Source organism: Panthera pardus, unplaced genomic scaffold (genome assembly GCF_024362965.1).
Source record: "Panthera pardus isolate Hobbes unplaced genomic scaffold, ASM2436296v1 HiC_scaffold_13, whole genome shotgun sequence".
Lineage (NCBI taxonomy): Eukaryota > Metazoa > Chordata > Mammalia > Carnivora > Felidae > Panthera > Panthera pardus.
In genome coordinates, this window is record NW_026526688.1 from 88,504,185 (window position 1) to 88,520,344 (window position 16,160).

At 36.3% G+C, this 16,160-nt stretch overlaps 1 pseudogene; it reads left to right on the forward strand.

Annotated features, from left to right (window-relative positions):
- LOC109246754 (F-box only protein 8-like) overlaps positions 1–16,160 on the forward strand; it is a 105,239-nt pseudogene that overhangs the window by 49,665 nt on the left and 39,414 nt on the right.

Sequence of the window (16,160 nt, forward strand, 5' to 3'; positions counted from 1 at the left end):
TTGAGGAACGAAATTTTAAAAATGACATGTCTTTGGAAACACTAAATTGACCAGGTTTCAATCTAGAATAAGTTATTGGGGTCAATCATCACCCTAAAAGTCACTATAGTCCACTCATAACTTAGGAATTTATTTCTTAACCGAGTACAATTACATTTTAAGTAAGTATATCTAGGTGACATTGCTGTAGGCAAGACTTGAGAATGAAAGGCTACATTTGACCCTAAACGAGGAAGTGTGTCCTTTACATACAAAACTGACAAAAATATTATGAAAAATAAAGAGAAATTGAAGTTTCTGCCCACAGTTTCATAGTTTAAAATGCAGTGTTTTGTTTTTTTGTTTTGCTTTGTTTTGGTTTTGTTTGTTTGTTTGTTTGTTTTTTAACTGGCTTAGTCTGTTCAGGCTGCTAAAACAAAATATTATAGACTGGGTAGTTTATAAATAACAAATTTATTTCTCACAGCCCTGGAGCCTGGAAGTCTGAGATCGGGGTGCCACATTGTCATAAGAGGTCCCTCTTCTGAGTTGCTGATTTATCCTTGTACCTTTATGGTAGAAGGGGCTAAGAAGCTCTGTGGGACCTCTGTCATAATATAGGACATTAATCCCATTCATGAGGGTTCCACCCTCCTGGTCTAATCGCCTCTGAAAGGTCCCACCTCCTAATACCTTCCACACTGGGCATTAGATTTTCAATGCACGGATTTGAAGGGACACATTCAGACCATGCAATAATAGTGGGGCAAAAGGAATCACAAGATAAATACAATTTTTTTGTGTGTATGTGAAATGTAAACTCAATCTAGTCATTTCACTCAAATCTGTCTTTGCTCCTTATGACTCAAGATGTCAATTAAGCAAAATAAACAAGAAACAATTAGTAATTTCTTAAATTGAAGGTTTTTCTAACTACTAAAACATTGCTAAGGATCCACTGTTGATCACAAGGCCTATGATGTAGGAAACTTGTCTCCTCACTCTTACTCTTTTCATTGTGGTCACTGCTTAACATACCCCTGTGATTATATCAGCAACTGATTGCTTCCCTAGCCCCTAGGAACATTTTTGGCACAATTATTTTGGATTAACCCCAAATACATAATTTAGCAATATTGTGCTCCAGGTTTTTTCCTTCTTTTTTCTTTTTATTTTCCCTATTCTATGATCTCCAAAATCACTATAGCATTTATTGCTGAAAATTCCAAGCATATGCATGTTAGCAACATCATAGCCAAAGTAGACACATAATATAGACTTTAGAGAAAATGTACAATGTTTAATGGGGCACGTATATTTAGACCAAAGAACTCATTCAAGTTTCTAAAACTATAGTAATAGTGAAGAAAAACTTCCTAATCTGTGAAGAAGCAGCAAGGTATCTTTGACACAGCAAGCATTGGATACAACGATTTTGCCCTGTTACTTAATAACTTACTCTGAGAATAAAAATTAGCTTTCTATGTGTGTACTTCTTTTGTAAAATGAGAAAAATATTAACTATGTCCTTTATTGTTGGTACGATATAATTAAATATAATTAAATTATCTGTGTTGATGTGCCTATCACAGGATTTGGCATATAGTCAAGAAATACTAGTTTCCCTGTCCAATGAATGTGACTCTGCCTTCCATGTTCCAATAAAAACACTTGTGTACTTAAGACTTGGAAAAATCCCCCTATTGTTGTGAGTGCAGCAATGCAATCTCGTGTTTTATTATTTTGGACAAATCACTTTCCTTCAGTGGATATCCAGAACTGCTAACTTACATCAGAGTATAAATATGGTAGGTATAATTATGCAAGAGGATTATAATACCATCATTTTACTTCTGGTCTCAGCAGAAGTGTCTAGACAATATTGAGGAGAATAAAGTGGTTTTTATCTTTAATAGCCTATGGAAGAGACTACGAGCCAGAGAGTAGCCTTGTTAAATGTGAGAAGAGGATTTTATTTTATTTTATTTTTATTTTTTTAAATTTTTTTTTCAACGTTTTTTATTTATTTTTGGGACAGAGAGAGACAGAGCATGAACGGGGGAGGGGCAGAGAGAGAGGGAGACACAGAATCGGAAACAGGCTCCAGGCTCCGAGCCATCAGCCCAGAGCCTGACCCGGGGCTCGAACTCACGGACCGCAAGATCGTGACCTGGCTGAAGTCGGACGCTTAACCGACTGCGCCACCCAGGCGCCCCAAGAGAAGAGGATTTTAAATGGGGAGAATTTTTGTTCCTTGAGTACAACCACCCCCCCCCCCCCCCAGCCCTTGATATGAAGGGGCCCTTCAAGTTGAAGAGGTCAACTTGTCCCTTCAAGTGGAAAGAAGTCTTCAAAGTGACCAAGAGGAGAGCTTGATATATGTTCCCCGGGGACTCAAGAACCAGAAGTGAGGCCACACAAATAGGAGGAAGGTGTAATAGTTGCATAGGAAGAAAATCATGCGCCCACAGATTTTATTGCAAAAAAAAAAAAAAATAGAATGTTTGAGTATACACGCTCCAAATGCGTTCAGTCAAGGAAAATAACCAGAAAAGGGTCAATTTTGAGTCTGTCAAAGGGAGACAACTGAAAGGGTGACAATACCTTGGGCTAAATCTTATCAAACCACCAGACGCCCAAGGGATAAGCAAGGAGTGGCAAAATGACAAGGCATGAAATGTCTTGCACCCACCCAGTGAGGATTGTAGTCCAGCTATCCGCAGGGTTAGAGAATTTCAAAACAACAGCAACAACAACACCACCACCACCCCCACCCCCACCCCCCCACAAAAAAAAAAGATCTAGGAGCAAAATTGCTTCATCTTGTGAATTACATTCTTTGTTTATGCAGCCATGGTGTTTGCAGAACCCTCAAGTGAGGAGGAATTTATCTCTAATATGCACTATTACACACAAATTCAAGACTTGTCTTATTTTTGCATTCAGATTGCACAAAATATCTCTACCTCAACATTGTAATAATGCTGACTGGCTAATTTTTTTAGATATATTTGAAGTCCAGAAACTGCTAAGATATAACACTGTAGCAATATAAGTGAAGTGACTACTTTCCAGTCCTTTTCTGCTTGCTTTCTTTCGCATACTTTGGAAAGGTCAAACCATGGAATTTCCAAAATAGGAGAAGCAGCAGAGGAAACAAAATAAATAAATTGTATCTCCCTCCTTTTTAACCTACCCTATTGGTTGATATTCCATTCTTCTGTTTATATAGGCATGTGGTTGTAGCACAACCTGTGAGTAAACAGAAATAGGCCGATCTAATAAATTATTTTATAATCTGTTTCCTCTCTGTTTGAGTTTTACAAAGATCTGTAAACAAGTGGATGTAACAATGCTAATTTTCCGAACAATATATTTGCCCTTACCCATATCAATAACAAATAGTGTTTTTTAAAAATATTTTTATCAAGATTGGGTTTGAAATCTGTTTTCTGATTGACTATTTGCTACTAGAAATAGTCCAAAGCAAAGAGAATTAAACTATATCCTACAATTTACTAAAATATTGGAGCATAGAATAAGGATTGCTAGGTACAAAAGGTATATACCATCTTGACTTTTTTTTTTTTTTCAGTAAATGGTAATAGGCTTATATTCATCTAAACATAAGCCAAGTAAACAGATGTTTTTACACGTAAAAGAAAACCCTGAGTTGTTGAATTGCTCTAGTATAACTGGGTTCAAACAGACACTTGAGGGTTTAAGAGGGAATGCCATGACCAACAAATCCAGACGTTCCTTGAGCTCAGCTAAATCCAACAGAAACATTCAGCTTTATACTTTTACCCTTGAGACAGCTTGAATTCAATAGCTATTTGCAGAGTTATGCGATGGTAAGACAAAAATGAATGTACCATGTAAAACAGTGTTTCAAATAACATAGTGGTTTGAAGACATTTATTCTGATTTTTATAAGGCTTTATTTCTTTCTTACAAGTTGGTTTAGCTTGTTAAAAGAATATTACCCTCTTAAAAAATATAAACTTTTTCTCCTTAAGGACAACATAAACATAGTTAACCTACATCGTCACATTCTTCCAAGACTAATATTGAATAAAAGAGGGCATTGTGTGGACAGTCAGCAATTCTTTCTCTGCTCAGTACCCCTGAAACTGCAATTATCTGAGGTGTTGCTATAAATCCAGTATTTGCAACATAAATTCTTTAGAGAGTGAGGTAATCGCATGTGTCATAAGGGAAGAAAAAAGTTTCATGTTCACTTTTTTCCCATCATTGAATTTATACTTCAGAAGAAATAGGGTAAACATTATGCAGTCCAATGCATGAAATCATTTTAAAAAAACTACTTTAAACAACACATCTAGTAATTATGGTAACAGTTTGTCTTGTTACTAATGAATGTAAAACTGCTAATGACATTACTGTTGTTGTTGTTATTTTTAATGCTTTCTGGGCATATTATTTGACAGGTTTCCACATTGACATTGTTTTTCATGGCCTTTTGTATAAAATTCAAACATTTTCATACCATCCTACCTAAATTTAAATCATTCTTACCTCTTCCAATTTGCTCTACTGTACAAGTTCACGGTTACCCCAAAATTGCTTTCATCAGGAACTTGTAGAGCAGACTGAACTTGCCAATAAAATATCCTTAGAAAGTTATTGCCAAGAAACTGTGTTCATTTTTTGGTTGTTGTTTGTTTTCAGAGTCTTTGCTAACACACACACACACACACACACACACACACACACAGAGGAATTATTTATAATTCCTAAGCATTCTGAGAAAGAGGCCCACCTTCAAGGTTTAGGAGTGGATCAGGCCCAGGAGTCTCCGTCCCGGTTCCTGTGAGTCAATGTATTGCAACATGGAACCCTGTAGTAACCACAGTGAAAGGCATTGAACTCCCAAAACTCTGAGCTTTCTCTCAAGTGCTTCAGGGTGCATTTCCACAGATTCTTATTAAAATTAACGGCTACTGTGAACAAGACAGGGAGCACAGAAGACATAACCTCTGCCCTACTGCAGTTTCCAGTCTAGTAGAGGACACATTTTAAACATGGAAACAAAGACATGTACAATATGTATCATAACAGAAAATGCGCATGCTAGAAGAATTTGGCTATGACGGCATCATCTAATAACACAGATTTATTTTCTCACACTAAAGAAACGCTATTGTGACAGATAATAATTTCTGAAGATGTGCCCACCAATATATTCTATCTTAAATGCTCTTTGTACAATGCAGAGGTAGATTTTATGGCTTCTCTTGCATTTGGTGAGGCTCAGCTATGGCAAATCTGACAATATATGACTTTTGTGACTAAATTTTAAGAGGAAATAAAGCTTCTGCTTTTCTGCTTCATCCTTTTGGGATTCTTGATCCTGGAAAAGAGCTACCGTGTTGTGCAGAAGCCAAACAGCTACATGGATTGGCCAGGTGAAGGTGTTCCAGTCCGACCCCCAGATCCGGCTGAAGTCTCAGCCAAGAGGTAGCATCAACCTCTACTATCCGAGTGAGTGCATCTTCAGATGATTCCAGCCCTGCCTTCAAACCTCCCCAGCTGACCCTGAATGGAATAGGAATGAGCTGTCCTTGATAAACAGCAGATTTGTGCGTGAAGTAATGTTGTTGAGGGGCACCTGGGTGGTTCGGTGGGTTTGACTTCAGCGGGTTTGACTTCGGCTCAGGTCATGATCTCACAGTTTGTGGGTTCGAGCCCTATGTCGGGCTCTGTGCTGACAGCTCAGAGCCTGGAGCCTGCTTCGGATTCTGTGTCTCCCCCTCTCTATGTCCCTTCCCTGCTTGTGCCTTGTCTCTCTCAAAAATAAATTAAAATTTTTAAAAAAGAATTAATGTTGTTTTAGGATTGTCTGAGCAGACTTTGGTACTTTGGTACCTGTGAGTGGGGTGCTAGCAAAATTCAAATAGATGACACAGATTTAGATCTACAGATATAGATATATCATCACTTCAAAGCACATACCATGATGAGCCATTGTATTTAGATCATCATTATTGTTGCTCAGGTCCCAGGACTGCTAGTTCTCCCTGCCCTCAGCCGTCAATATTTTTTCTAATGGTAGTTAATTAATTGTCCATTAACCTCTTCCTCCATGCTTCTAATTCCCTTACAAACTAAATATTTAAACCCCTATTACTTCTTTAAATACTAATTATAATATTCAATTACTGAGTAAAGAATTCAGTAAAGAATCCTACTGGGCAGGATTAGAAGTGGCTGCAGTTCTACACTCCAATTCGGCCATGATTTTAAAGCAATGGAAATTAAGGGGATACTCACATGTATGGGTAGGAGCGATCCTTCACATCTCCCTTGCCTCTCTTTCAATGTCCTCCCTTTAGAGGGAAAAAGTGTTATGCGTACCTAACGTTTTTTCATCTTATTAATCACCTGCCAGTGTGAATATAAAGTTCCGTGTGAGGCACTGGGATGAACGGGAGCAGCGTATGTATTTATTTACTCCTTTTGGAAATTTTGCATCATTGCCTTCGTGTACATCTTGACTTGTTATTCTAAATGCTGGTCGATAAAATTATTTGTTTGCTATGCAATTGCTTTACATGACTAGAAAGGTTTGAAGCTTAACTGTTTCGAAAGTCTGTGTACGCATGTGTCAGTGAGATCAGGAATTTCTGACCATTCGCCTATCAGAATTTCAAATCTCTATGTCAAAATGTCTTAAGACTTAAAAACGTGGGGCGCCTGGGTGGCTCAGTGGGTTAAGCGGCCAACTTCAGCTCAGGTCATGATCTCGCAGTCGGTGAGTTCGAGCCCCGCGTTGGGCTCTCTGCTGACAGCTCAGAGCCCGGAGCCTGTTTCAGATTCTGTGTCTCCCTCTCTCTGACCCTCCCCCGTTCATGCTCTGTCTCTCTCTGTCTCAAAAATAAATAAACGTTAAAAAAAATAAAAATAAAAAAAAAAAAGACTTAAAAACGTAAAGCCTAGGGACATGTTCTATTTTTTTAACGTTTAGACATCCACTCCTGTTTTCTACTGCTAGAGGACAGAAGAGTTCAAGTGGACAAAGGGAGAGAGAAGTCATCATGTTTTATGGGCTCTCTTCTCTAGTGCATTTTGAGCTCTAAAGAAACGTGGTGGCCACAATCTTTGCTGGGATTCTGGCATCCTGTGATACAAATATCAGAAATGAAGAGAGAGAATGCTCAATTTGTGCCTTTATTGTCCTGCCACTCACTTCCTCCAACCATATGTCATTAATAAAGCTAATGGGGTTTTGGCACCAAATCAACTGGAAAGGGATGTGGTAAAAGTGGGGGTAGACGAAAGTGGATGATAGGAGCAAGGAAAGCACTCACATGTCCTCTGTGTAAGGAGCGGCAGCCCCATCAGCCTTCTCTTTGGTGGCTCCCTGACAGGGCTGGGGCCCTTCTTCAAGTGACTGTGTCTCATGCATTCATGGGCCGCTTTCACACCACAGCCCCTTTTGTTCAGATCTGAAAATACAGCTCATTGCTTTCCTCCCCTCAGCTGCCATATGGCTTTGTGGAAACTGGCCTAAAAGGAAGCAGGGGGAAAAAAAAAACCCTAGAAATAAAACAACCAACAGATGAAATTGATTTATTTTCGGCATTAAGAGATGGGGGTGGAGGCCTTTCAGAAACATAAAACCTTGCGCTGAGCCGGCAAACAGGCTGCTCGTATGACAGCGTTTGTATACGTTTTTCCAAAAAAATAACATGTGGCAGAAAATAGAAGCCCCATTGTTTTACCGAACTACTGTATCCAATTTGAATGAAACGCAATTTTCAAGCTTAAGTAAACCGACTTCCCAGTTTGCCAGCGTATTTAGTTTTAGCTGGACAAAATACTCCAGAACTTTAAAATATGTACTGAACATCAGCCTTCTCGAAGTTTATCTTACTCAAAAACTTTCGCAAATAATTCTAGACTGTAAATCACTTTATTTTAGTTCCTCTGCTTTAAGCTTCTCGATTGAGGCCGTTCTCAATTGCTTTAAAAGCCTAGTTAAATATGTCTAAACGGTGGGTTTGGAAATGACATCTTGTCACGATGTACAGATGCGACAGGAGTGCTGAAAACACAAGCTAATGATGGAGATATATTTGAAAAGACAGTTGGATCTCTGAACAAATTTGCCGTATTGAAACATTTAAATTAAGAACAGGAATATTTGAGTTCTACAAGACTATTCTATAGACTGTACCTTTTTCGTTTGGACATTTAAAATGGTAAATAAAAGGGAGTATCATTGACACAGGTATATAGAAGTGAAATTAGTTTATTGATATTTATAGTCTGGTGCTCACATGTACGTTGCTAAAACACACATGTTATTTTCTATGAGTTCCCTGTATTTATTCAATAGCTATAAGCACTGGGTTACCTCTTCTTGGTTTCTGAACTTTTATTTTAAACCTAGGTTGAAATATATCAAAATAAACTGAATGCATAGGAGAACATAGGCGGTACATACTTAGGTTGCTTCTTAATTGATTTAAAAAAAAACAAAATCAGAAAGATGCCTACATTCGATGGTGTACATGACATTGAGGCAGAGTTGTAAGTTTAGCTCTATTGCTAATACATTACTTGACTTTAGCTATTCATTTAATGTCCTCTAACTTTGTTTTTTTATGTTTTATTCTTATTTTATTTTTATTTTTTTTAAGTTGATTTATTGTGAGAGAGAGAGACAGTGCAAGTGGGGGAAGGGCAGAGAGACGGAGAGTGAGAATCCCATGCAGGCCTCACGCTGTCAGCACAGAGCCCGATGCAGGACTCTAACTCACGAAACCGCAACATCATGACCTGAGCTGAAACCAAGACTCAGACACTTAACTGACTGAGCCACCCAGGTGCCCTTGTGTTTTTTGGGTTTTTTTGTTTTGTTTGTTTTGTTTTTATTTTTTTTATGTCTTAGAATTTTCCAAAAATTCTTTAAGAAACATATCTTTGTGTTTAAAAGAAATCTTGCTCCAAAGGCTTGTATTTCAATACACAAAATTAGTGCTACTCTTGAAATCTTTAGATTTCTAGAGAAAGTTGCTTCAAGAGATTCTGCACCTCTCCTTCTGTCTTTTGGGTCATCCCTAGGCAACTTTTTTTTGATAAACCAGTTGTTTGATTTGTAAAAATATTTATCATTTTAAAGTTGAATTATGAGAAAACAAATTGAGGGTGTAAGTTTATCATGGCATCTGGGTATTGGTAGTTTTGACAGAAGAGGCTCCGGTCCCCACTTGGAACATAGGTCTATGGGCAAGACATTTTTGAGATCCAAGCCAGGGAGGTAAATTTTGAGGACTTATGCTATTTAGAGGAGGCAGTATTTAAGAACTTTAAATGGCTAAGAGTTCTATTTATATACTACACACACACACACACACACACACACACACGATATTTACATAATATTCTGTGACATACATTTTAAGTAACAGATACTTATAGCTATAACTATTTAGGAGAGAAATTTGTTAAGAAAGGAATCTAAAAGAAAAAAAAAAACCTCTCCTTTGGTTTTTCTGCTGAAAGTCAGATTAATTTTTATTAAGACCACATGGCATTTGGCACTGTGCTTTAGAATTGTGAAACCCAAGATAGGGTTATACTACCTGAAATAAAAAATACGGGGGGGGGGGGGTGGGCAGAAAGAGTGGTTGGTCTCAAGCAGTATCAATATATTCCAAAGAGTTTTTAGTTATGAAATGGACGATTGCTATCAGCAATACATTGTGATTTTAGTCTCTGTGAGTTCTTCTCTACGGTTCACATTCTGCAGCCGTACTAAGGAATCTGTTGTGTTCCCCTGAATCGTAAAGAATTAGTTTCTTCTTAGGCAGAAATCTGGGAAGCATATGGTCTTGTGCAGATGTGCGCATGTGTAATGCTTCCTCGCCTCAGAGTTCAGACAATGGCATGTGGCTCATGGCTCACTTTGTGTCTGTCCAGTTTCTGCTCCACATGTTTTCCCACTCAGAGGAAATAGGAATGGAGCTGCTTCTCACCTCATTACTTGTTCTATACAGAATGTCCTATGATGGCTTGATGGTTTCTATGGTCCCAACAGGAGTCAGAAAAATCTTAACTTGTATAATGTTTTGAGCCTTTTAAGATTTTTCTGCCTCATTTTCAACTGTGACAAGAAGATGTAAAGGAGGAAACAGGCATCTCAACAGCTCAGCTTTGACACTTAAAAATAGTTGAAATTCTCCCTTTGTCGTTAAGAGTTTTGTCTGGAGTTTTGAAATCTGTTTCCATTGCTTAGTGATAATAAACTTTCTGGTTTATTTATTTTACTATGATTTCATCTGAATATTATTAAAACTTCGTCTTTATTGGAACCATTATGATTGCAATGACTTCCAAGCAAAAATCTGCAATTACCATATAAGGAAAAGATTAAAAAAAAAGTTTGGGTAAAGTATCTGATTGTGAATACTTCTTTTTTTTTAATTTTCAATTTTGTTTGTTTTGTTTTTGAGATAGAGAGAGAGAAAGGATGAGGAAGAGGGGCAGAGGGAGAGAGAGAGAGAGAGAGAGAGAGAGAGAGAGAGAATCTTAACAAGGCTCCACGCTCAGCACAGAGCCCAACATGGGGCTCTGTCTCATGACGGTGTGATCATGACCTGAACTGAAATCAAGAGTCCAATGCTTAACTGACTGAGCTACCCAGATGCCTCTTCATGGTAGCCATTTTGAAATGGGTGTTATGACATTTTCAGAAAATCTCTTTCTGTATCTATGTTCTTTGTTTCAGGTCTAGGGTTTCTCCTACCTCATCACAAATGTGAATATACATTATGATAGATGAGATGATCTTATGGGATGGGACTATTTGAGATGACGAATCTGGTGTTTACCAAAACATTCTTGAAAGCATCCTTCACGTTTCTTTCATAAAAAAGAGTTTTATAGAGTTATTTGGAAGCACACAGATTGATGGACTTCAAGGTTGCTTCAGCAGTTTGAGTCTGAGTTTTTTGGCTGCCTCCATAATAAAATTTAAGGTATTTCATATTCGGGAAATGGAGCCTCAACAGGGATTTGGAGTAATACAAAGTTGCTTTAAAAGACAAAACCAGACATTGAGTATCGTTTCAAAACTAGAAATTTACCTTATTTTCCACTGTTTTAGGCACTTAATATTGTTTGCATTGCTATGAATCTTCTCTAGAAACTATGAAAACAAGAGAAGAATTCTTAAACAAACAAAAAATACGTGCAGTAGGAGTCACTCTCAATGTCTTATACCCCATCACTCTCTGGGAATATCTGTATACTGACAGAGAGGCACATTTGTAGAACAAGTGCTTAAATTAGAAAAATCACATTTTGCTGTACAAAATTTCTTGTGTCATGTAAACAGGAATAATATTTGGAAGCAGGAGGCGGGTGTCCTTCCACAATTCTTTAGAAGATATAAGATCTGCAACTAGTTTCCTACCAGGTCTGAAAAGGTCACTTATAATCGAGGTGTATTTTACTATCAGAACTCTTGCTTCTAATCATACCTGTGGAATCAAAAATAATTAGACATATATAGGTCCTATTGTCATGAACGACTTAATAACCATGTACATTTGAGCAATAAAACTCTTCCTGATCCTAAAGTTCCACATCTGTATGATGGGGTTAATTATATCAACCTGTGGGGCTTTTGTAATGATTTGAAATAATTTAATAAATTACAAAATTCTTTGCCAGGAGTATATTAGGCACTCACTAAATGATAAAATAGAATACATATAAAACATTTTCTATTTGTGTGTAAAACTGTAATATACAGGCATTGTACTGAGTGTTAAGTCCACATGAACTTATCGAACATTCTCAACATCCTCTAAAGCAGACTCCGTCATTATCTTGATTTTAAATATGAGGAATTTAAGGCTTAGAGATGTTAATTTGTCCATGGTCACTTGGTTAATACTAACTATAGAGATGAGTATAATACCAAAATACTATGACACAGAGTTCTTAACTCCTTGAATAAATGGTTTCCATTTTGACATCCATTTATCTCCATTATTCTGTCTCTGTAATAATGCTTAAGGATGTACCTTAAAATTTACACTTGCTTATTTTAGATCAGATGTGTAGTTATTATTACTCTACTTACCAGATCATAGGTGGCCATGTTGCATTTTACCATGTAAATCTACCTACCTGATCTGGAATCACCTAAACTGCTTAATCCTGCAATATAGCCTTCTAGCCAAGTGAAAATTTAAATTTACAGGTTGAAGATTTTTTTCTTCTTTGGGAAAACATAAATCTAAAAGATAAAAAAAAATCTGAAGAAAAGGAATCGAGTAATTGGAACACATTGCTTTACGCAAGATGATGGCAGAATGATGTTTGACAAATTGTTAAAATATTTTAGTATGCCTCTTTTGAAGACCGAGGATGCTCAGAATACATCCTTAGATATTTAAGTCTAAACAAGCAGCATTAAGGATACAGATTCCACCACCCGTGAAGCAGGTGAACTCGACGAGAAAGTCACAGCGACCAGGCAGCCTGAGACTTCCCTGACCATTTGATGACACCAGCTGCTCAGAGGAAAACACTTTGAAACTGTTTTTCTTTTAACCTCCTGGGATATTTTTGATTTCATCTCTGGGTATTTCTTGGCATGGAAATCTTGGACTACAATTTATCTTTGTACTGGCAAGAGGACTCTAACTCATGATCTCCAGCTTGGATAATAGAGGATTATTGGCAAGGAGATTTCTGTGGTTGGCCTGTAAAAGCTTTTTCTTTTCCTGTTTCATCAGTCTTTTGATTGTTTATCTTTAAGTCATAAGATAATGTTTTCTCCCTCTTCTTTTGTCCTAATTGAGCATTGAACTTGATTTGAATAATTTGTTTGTATTCATGTCTGAAAGTAGCATTGCAATTTTTATCCCCAAGATGTAGGCATTGTGGAGTATGTCCCCAAATCATGGTATGATAATATTTTAGTTTTTCACCCTTTAACATTCTTCGTATTACTCAGGAGGCTGCATGAGATTTTATATTTTGTTCATCTTGTTATGAAGAAAATTCCGTGAACAACTTTTTTCTTTTTAAACTCTGGACAGATTATCTTGAGCCTTGATATTTCCTTAGTGTACTAGCACTTTTGCCTTTTCTTTCAAAACAACTCTTAATTAGGAAAGTCACACTTTTCATTTTGACCAAATGTAAATTTTTATTTTCACATTTATCTTGTTGATTTATGAAATTACAAAGCACGATACAAGATGAAACAAATTCTATAACGATAATGCATGGTATAAAACTCAATAAATGTTATTAATGATTTCTTAAATGACATAATTGATACTCTATATTTTTGTTGTCTATTACTTATTTGCAACGAAGATTAACAATATATTGCAAAATTAATGATTTAATTTTCATAATTGATAAAGATTTGAAAGAAAAAACAGGAATCATATATAATGTCTTTTTTTCCATTATAAGGATACCCAGTGCTACTCAGTTGGTTTATATTATCAGCATATTAAGGAAAAATACTTATGAAAATATAACCCGATTTTGGGTGCCTAGCTTGGTTAAGCGTCTGACTCTTGATTTCAGCTCAGGTCATGATCTCATGGTTTCTGAGTTCAAGCCCACCGCCATGTCAGGGCAGAGCCTGCTTGGGATTTTCTCTCTCCCCCGCCCCGTGTCTCACCTGTGCATGCTCTCTGGAAAAAGAGCACTCTCTCTCTCTCTCTCTCTCTCTCTCACACACACACACACACAAATAAAGAAATAAATATTAAAAAGAAGAAAGAAAATATAACCCAATTTATACATGCAAATTCACTGTAGAAGGGAAAAAAATACTGTGGGTAATCAACTCTAATATTTAGCCTAATTTTTTTGTGTGTTTTATCTTTTTTTTTGTATGTTTGCTTTGGTGGAGGGTTGATTTTTGTCTTTAATTTCTCCAGATTTCCAGTTTTCTTCATATCAGAATATAGTTCTTGTATAATCAAACTTATCTGGCTGAATAGCATTTACAATTTGTAATGAAATAGATCAATTCTTGAGTAGAGGCACAGCAAATGATTCAGTGAGAATTGTGGCACTTTTATGCTATTAAGGTATTGTCTGTCTTACAGCTTTCAGTAGATAGACTCAGAAATCTGTTGGTTTTCTGCAGCTGTTAAAGTAGGCAGAATATTAAGAACTTCTGAACACTGGATGAAAACTACATAAGTGGATATTAAATGATAAAGTAACAAAGGTGATGTTACATTTCCAAAAATAGTAAATAAAATATTGATTCTTAGAAATTTTCTCAAAATTGAAATTGGACAATAAATGTCAACCATTGCGTTAATACAAAACAGCAATTCTGAAATACTCAATTTTATACAATTTTAAAAGCATACCTTTTAATAACATGCTCACATGATTTGAATTAAAGATGGATTAATTTAGAAGTAATCCCTTTATAAGAGTATAATAGGTCATATTCCATAATTGCTTTGTGTCATTGTCATTTGGTAAGTTCTGTTTCTTTTAGATCGTGCTGACATAGTCTTGAAACCTCTACTTTCTTACATACAAGTCACATAGTCTTTTTTTAAAAATTTTTTTAATTACATTTATTTATTTTTGATAGACAGAGACAGAGTACAAATGGGGGCGGGGCAGAGAGAGAAGGAGACACAGAATCCGAAGCAGGGTCCAGGCTCAGAGCTGTCAGCACAGAGTCTGAGGCGGGACTCGAACTCACAAAGCGCGAGATCATGACCTGAGCTGAAGTCGGATGCTCAACCTGCTGAGCCACCCAGGCGCCCCACAAAGTCACATAGTCTTTAGCAAACAGTGAACACTTTAAAGAAGAAAGTAAATCAACCTACAGTTCACATTTTTCCTTTAAACTGTTAGCAAGCATCTTGTAGCATGGAAATCTTAGTTTATAGAAATGTAGAGAAAACAAACATAAACAGTACTTTCATGTTTCTTCCTTGAATCATCGTCATAGATGTACTAGGAGATTCAATTAAAGAAAAACAAATAAACCATAATTATTTTATTTTACAAAAGGGAATATTAAAAGCATCTAGAAAATAAATGAAACATTTTGTAATTCTGTAATTAAAAATACATAAGCTACATTAATAAAATTTACTTTACTTTCATTAATATAAACAAGATTATACTCCTTACTGATGAAGGATGCAATTGCTATAATTGAATTTTGGAAAAATTTGGAGGAAATAGTAGACTCAGGCAAAGCTGGAATTGATAAATGCAAACTATATATATTGTACATTATAGAATGACCTAAGGATATGGTAGAAGAAATCACTGCCAATTATTCATAGGCATTGTGATAGAATTTTCCTTGAAAATCACTTAGAGACTCATTTAGTTCATTCTAATGACATCTCACTTATACAGACTGGACAGCAAACAGTGATATTTTGGGTTGCGTCTAGATAAAAGAGTTACAAGCAGTTAAGTATCAAAAGCAAAAAAACACTTGATTTCAGAAAAGGAGAGTGTGTGGGAAAATATTAAGGAACAAAAATTTTGTATTTACAATCAGGAAAACTGAGACCTCTAGATCTGTAGGGCTCACCTCTACCAGTGATAAACCCATTCCACAGGTGATGTGAGCATTGAGTGATAACTCCCAGCTGCTGCCTAGTCCACCTACCACCCACATCTATATACCTTGGCCAATGGTGCTTTGAGTAAATTAATATATAATTTTTTTCAGAAGTACTCTTCATCATTTCCTCCTTACTCTAAATATTTTGGCTCTTTGTTGCTTAGGTATCATTAAGACACAAGCAGAGTCACTAGGTTTCTCAGACTCTTTATTTATGTTTTTTAATACACATGATTTAAACCATCTGAAAGACAGAAGGGATTAATTAGCCAAAGTATAATCTAAAGAATAGATTTCCCAATGAAAAATTATGGGAACCTAAGAAGAAAGCAAGAAAGGTGCCTACATAACAAAAGTTCCTTTGGGCCTTCCTTTGTTAGAAGCATTTCCACTTTTTAACAAATTTCTTTCTATATATATGTGCATGCTGACTATATATGTTGAATATATATACCTATATTATATATAGGTAATATGTATATGCAACAATATATATTATATATGATACGTATGTTACATGTATTTGGTGTATGTGTGTGTATGTGTGTGTGTGTGTATTTAT